We start from the raw sequence: 6,802 nt of genomic DNA, 5'->3' as shown, positions 1-6,802 counted from the left end.
AATTGATTTCAAATTTTATGTACTTAAAATCCCTTTAAAAAGTTGTGCCTGTTTATTGATTGCTGCCACAAGATGATATGTGCATTGTGGAACGGAAATAATATTGAGTGTAACATGTTTTGACAAAAAATTTGTAGGTTTTTTTTTCAGATTCTATGTAGTTAAAATCTGCCCTACAATTTTGTGTATTGATTGCCTAGATTTACCAGAGCTGTAGCAAGCTGCCAATTATGCTTTAGTTTCCACAATGGTTTAAAAATGACATAATACTAAATGAAACTTAGGATAATTGCACTGAACCTCACGATATCTTTAGTATTTTCTCACTACAGTCATCGGTTATAGGGATTCTGACTTCATTTAATACCCCACCCCCACCATAGTCGATCTTCCCTGGAAGATACTGACTTCCCATATACTGAGAAATTCGAAAGTACAGTTATGAATATTTTTGTTTTTTTCTGGGAATATTTCTGCATTTTTCTGACATATTTTTAATTTTATGTGACATATTGTTCAATTTTCATGACATAATTACATACATATTTTACAATTTTATAGGACGTAAAGTCCCAGGCCCTACTCATAACATTACACGTACCTCAAGCAGCACTCACTCTCCACACATGCATTAACTATGCTGATACGTCCATTCCAAGAGAGAAAGAGAGCGAGAGAGAGAGAGAGAGAGAGAGAGAATGATTGCCTGTTCCGGGAGAAATCATAACGTTCCTTTAGGAAAAGTTCCTGTCTGGAAAATGATAGCTACTGTCTAGGATTTGTAAGTTATTTTATATTAAATGTATTTCCATTATTTGTGGATTATTACGAAATGTTAGAACACACCGGAAAACCAAATCGGCTCTGGGAAGAAAATTTCGAAAATTCATCACCCCTCCCGAATGATTTTTTTAGTTAATTCTGGAAACTTCCCCAAATAGTGGAAAATTTTCATAAGCAGTGTGTTAATTAGTTCCAACAAGTGGCGGCAGCACATGTGCAAGTGTGTAAGATTTGCCAGAGGTGTGTAAGCGGTATAACGGCAATACCGGGCGGTACTTATTATTTACTACGGTATTAGAGCAATACCGAGTAAATAACTGATGTCGTTGACTCTCCAACAACGAATGGACAATAAATCGTCGACCAGCTTCATGGTTTCCAAACTTCTCAGCACACAAAATAACTTTACGTTCAAATGCTGCATCATTTGAGTGATGCTTTTGTTTCTGTTTCCCTATTTTTAATGTGACCACCTCTTTACTGCAAAAAGCACGTCTTCTTCCTTTGGTTCCACTTTGAATTTCACTGTTCAAAATAGATCGATACCTCGTTGAAAAATGCTGATTGTTGTCACACATCAAATTATTTTAATCGATACCGGTATTTTGGCAAAACATCGAAGAAAAACTTATTTGAGTTTTTTGTCTTACTTTGAGTTTTGTTTCAAGTCCACTCATACACAGATAGAATAATTGGGACAGGACCTACAGTTTAAAGTTGAATCCGAACCACTACGTGCCTTCACCGGGTATCGAATCCGGAACCCCTTGATTACAAGGCGACGACATTACCACTACGTCATCGGGGAGGACCTGAAAAAAACTTGCACTTCTATTGAAACTGGCAAATACTCAATTTTATATTACAGAAATATCGTGACATATTTGTACATATATACTCGGATCCAAAGCGCACCTAAATTTTCAAAAAAAAAAAAAAAAAGAAAGTGCGCCTTGAGTTTCAATGTAATGCGGTATGTGTGTGCAGAGGTTGTCGACATACCACTTAGGACAACACTTCATCTAGATAATGTATTCACTATGGCGACAGACACACTGAGCTTCATTGCCTGTTAATCTCTTTCGCGGTTCTGCTCGTCATTGTTGCACAATGACTGCAAAGGGAATTCCCTCGCCACCCCACCACCTCGTGCCTATTCTTCACCCAGCATGTGAGGCTTTATCGGCTCACAATTGGAACCGAAGTCACACACCATAGAACCAAAAGCTCGACCAGATGTAGCCATCAGGGGAACCAACAACGACCACCAAAGACACGCGTCGCTGAGTGCCATTGTTGTTATCCACGAGCCACTCAACAATATATCTTGGTCACAACACGGTCGCGAGACTACCTATCATTTCACAGCTCGATGGGTACCGTTTTGTTTACATTCCTCCCCCTGATGTGATTATAAAGAGCTAGACAAACCGTTCGTTATGGTCCGATAGTGGCACCTGCTGTAAAATAAAAAAGTACCCAGTACTGCAGCATGCGAACACCATGGTTGTGTGAATATTTTGTGTGCTCTTTTGCCATGCACTTTCATAAATGAAATATACTTCTGGAAAAGAGCAGCAGCTCTAGCAACTATAGAAAGTTTATCTTCATAATTTTGCCATCTTTCCCTGCCTTTCACGTACTGGATCAAAAGGGGGTTCTAACCCCCACCAACTTCCCTAGGACACGCCATTGGCTGTAAGTTTCATATCACTCTATATCATAAGTTGTCTGACACAATAATTACACTACATGACCTGATTCTCTTCTCTGTCTTCCAAAGTGTCCGTCCTTAATTTCTGAATTGAATAATAACCAATTTATATTTTAAAGTTTCAGCTTCAATAAAAAAGAGGGAAAATGCAGGTTTTAACAGAGTCGCGTTCAAGTTCTACGGACTGGTCTGTTATCGTAACAAACCCCATTTTCATGTAAGTTTCTTTTATGATTTCGTGTCATTTTTAACGCTGTTCTATTACTGCCAAGATAGAACAAGATGCATTAACTTTGAAAAGTAATGAAGTTAGAAGTTATACCCAAAACACTGGGAAGAAGATAAAACTGAAATTAGTAATGTATACAAAACAATGAAGTAGGCAAAAAATGTGCATGGAAGGAAAATCAGGCAGAAGGATCAGCTTTACAGATACAAAGGTTTCTTCAGAGGACAATGAGAACACTATAAGAAATTAGAGGAGACCTGCTGGAGATAGAAAGGAGTAGAGGAAGTGGATTGTGGATAGAGAAAGACGAAGGCATTGGTTGAAGTGAGAGAAGATTCACTGGAGAAAGAATCGTGAGGGCGCTGGGTGAAATTAAAGAAGATTCACTTCGTATGGGACAGGATGTGATGGAGGAAATTAAGCGTGGAGAGAAAATGGTGAAGGCAGGTTTTGAAATGAAAGAAGATTCACTGGAGGTAGGACAGGATATAAGGAGTGGAGTGTGGAGAGAAAATTTTGTAGGAAGTGTGTGAAATGAAAAAAAAAATCACTAGAGATAGGACAGGATAGAGGAAATGAAGTATAGAGATAAAATGGTGAAGGCAGGGTTTGAAATGAAAGAGGATTCACTGAAGATAGAACAGGATAGAGGGAATGGACTGTGGAGAGAAACTGATGACTGCAGTGTGTGAAGAGAAAGAAGATTCACTGGAGAAAGGACAGGGTGAAGGAAATGATTTGTGGAGAGAGAATGGTGAAGGAAGTTTGTGAAATAAAAAAAGATTGACTGGAGATAGGACAGGATAGAGGAAATAAAGTGTGGAGAAAAAAATGGTGAAGATAGTGTGTGTGAGAAGATTCATAAATGAGAGAAGAATCACTGTGTGTAGGAAAGGGTGAAGGAAATGGATTGTAGAGAGAAAATGGTGAAGGGTCTGGGTGAAATTAGAGAAAATTTGTGGAGATACGAAAAACAGGAGGAGATTCACTGTGAGAAGAGAAAGATAAAGTCACAGCGAGAAAAGAAAGGTTTGCTAGAGGGAAGTGGATGATGTGGAGTGAGGATGAACCGATGTATTGAAGTACTCGAAGAGAGTACAAAAATGTAGGACGGTAGAACAGGAATACATCGTCCGGTAAAAAAATACACACTTGCTTTTCATAATTCGAAACTCTTTTATCAGTATCAGGAGAGAAAAATAGAAAAAAGAACCTCTTAACCTTGTGTATCAGATAGTTCAGTTCATATAACATGCCGAAACTACCTGAAAACTGTTTGACTCCATCTAATTGGCCGAGCGTCTATCTTGTGGAAAGGTGGCATCTTGAACAACTTACGTAATGTTCTGTCAGCCGATAAATGGACCGCGTACACGGAACTTGTGCCCAAATTAACAAGCCGCTCCTTTCAATCAGACCGAAAAAAAAGCCGGAGAATCTCGTGATTTTGCTTTGTTTCCCTAGAAAAAAAATCATCCACGCGAAACCAAAATGCACCATCCAAGGAAGAAATGACCATGCGTGCATGATCAAGAACCGGATTACCCCACCCCATTCCTCTTCTTCTCCACATACCTCTGAGTTCGTATTTTCTCACTCACTCAATTTAATACTATTTCAATTTGACTTTTGTTTTTGTTGGCCCTTTTTTTCGTAACCACCACATCACAGCAGGTGTCTACAGTACAGAAATACCGCTTCTGTAAAGGAAACAAGTACTTTTTCTGCCTGTCGAACACGTCACGTACTCACGCATATATATATATATATATATATGTATATATATACACCACAGAGATCGAGAGTAATTCAGAGAAAACGCAGGGAGACACTCAAATTAAATTAAGCCAAAAATATAGAAAAAAAAAGCATTTATTATTTATATGGTTAACAGTTCTGCTGTGAATGGTCAATTCACCAGCTGTCTCGGATGTTGAATATTCTTTTAATTATTCGTACAAAGGAAATGTGTGGGGGTTTTTGTACAAGTTTATGAAATCTCGTAAATGGTAACTTGTCCACCCGTTGGCGAGGAAAGGTCATGGGAAGTAATTATACGCCTCGCGGACCACCTTGGTATCATGTTTACACGCTACAGTAGATTCAATCCTTCCTGCAGACGTCGCCAGTTATAAAACTTTGCTTTCGTTTTTACCTCTTGGTTACAGTGAGCGAGATATTCACAAAATGTGAGATCGAGAATGCGTCACCATACGACGCCATTTTATGAATTCTGCGAGGGCACACTGCAAACAAAATGGCCGACTAGTAGTATTGGCGCCAAAATAATTAGTTCCGGGATTTTTATACAGGGTGTTGCAAAATACCTGTTACAACGCTTGGGAGGTGATTCGACAAGTAAAAACAAGGAAAAAATGCCATGTGAAAAAAATGTCGAAATCGGCACCGTTTGCGAGTGACAGGCGTGCGAAAATCGCCTCACACCATGTGTAAAGTACAATAACTCAAGAAGGAAGAAATATATCAATGTCGGATTAAAAGAATACAAAGAAAGTCGTGCCTGACGAATACAATGGTGCATCAATTGAGGCCCAGTGTAAATTGCGCAAGGGGACTCTCAAAGAAAGTGGGGAATCCCCTGATGGAAATACAAGAAATTTACTACTATTTTCTACATAATGTTGAGATCGAAATGTAGACAGTAAAAAATGCCGACGTATGTCCACATGTCCCACTACTGCTGGGACACCGTCCCACACTCGGGAAATAGGAAATTTACTCGAAAATGACGCTATGCCATCAAATTTCGCTCAGATTGATTTCAGCTAATTGATACAGAAAGCCCCACTAGAGGCGCTGTGAGTGTAGGTCACCTGTTATGTATTAGTGTTGGTGGATACTACGTAGAGAGTGTAGTCGACCGTTGTTTTTCCTGTCTTGTTCTGCGTCTCGCAGCGTGGAGTTTAGTCTGGCGTGTGTGTATGGTTGAATTGCGCCAAGGAATATTGTACAGCAGCGACGTTCGATTTCTGCCGGTGGCGTTGGCTGCTATATCGCGTGCGAGACAGTCGGCGGGCCTAGACTGAACAGGCAGTGGCGCAGGAACGTTTTTCATTTGGGGGGGTACAAAATTCAGCCTCCTGTATATATATATATATATGAACACACACACACCTACTACTACTATACCTAGCAGGCACGTATGTAGAAATACATTTGGGGAGGGGTTCCAACAAAGTGTCGCAATAATAATAATAATACATAATAATAATTAGAATAATTATATTTAATGAAATTAAAATATTAATTAAATATGTAAATTAATTAATGTTGCATTTTTATTATTACATGAATAGGTAAAAGATAGTAAAAGAATAGATATACAGAACAGCACGTACTCATTATCTAGCGTTCGTGTAGTTAAGATCGCCAAGATTTGCATAAAAACAACTGCCCTGGCAAGGATTTAATGTCAAATAGAAAAATAATTGAATATTTATTGAGTATCAAAAAAGGAGTTAGATCCAATCAACGAAAAGTAAAGTTGCTGATCAGTATTTTATGGATATTATCATTAGTACTGTGCATAAATATTTGGAACCCTTCAAAGCCGTATAAGCCAATTTCCTTGCCTTCCAATAAGTTCAGCGGAAATAATCATCGATTATATATCTAATGCTAAACAATTATATTTTGATTATTTACGTTTACTACTTGGTAAGTCTTTCTGGTAAGACCCCTTGGACCCACACCCCAAATAGATTTTAAAACCTGATAACAATTCTGAAACATATAAAGCTCTGGACCTCGTTCTGGGCTTATTTGGATTTAACGGAACGGACAATCAGGAGTATGAAATGTGAAAATTGCGAACAAAGATACATCTATTCATTTTAATGCAGGTTAAGATTAATGGGGATGAGGAGGATTTTTAGTCAACTCAACCAGGAATAATCATCTCCCACGTACTGGATATAGAAACCACATTATTAAATATATCATACTTATAGAGTTCCACTTCAGTTCAGTTCATTCTAATATTAAAGTCCCATAGCTACGCATAAAAATATCTTTAAACAATTTATGGCACATGTGTACCACATCCAATGCCCTTT

The sequence above is a fragment of the Lepisma saccharinum genome, chromosome 1 (assembly GCF_977018435.1).
Source record: "Lepisma saccharinum chromosome 1, izLepSacc3.1, whole genome shotgun sequence".
Classification (NCBI taxonomy): domain Eukaryota; kingdom Metazoa; phylum Arthropoda; class Insecta; order Zygentoma; family Lepismatidae; genus Lepisma; species Lepisma saccharinum.
This window is presented reverse-complemented; position numbering follows the sequence as displayed.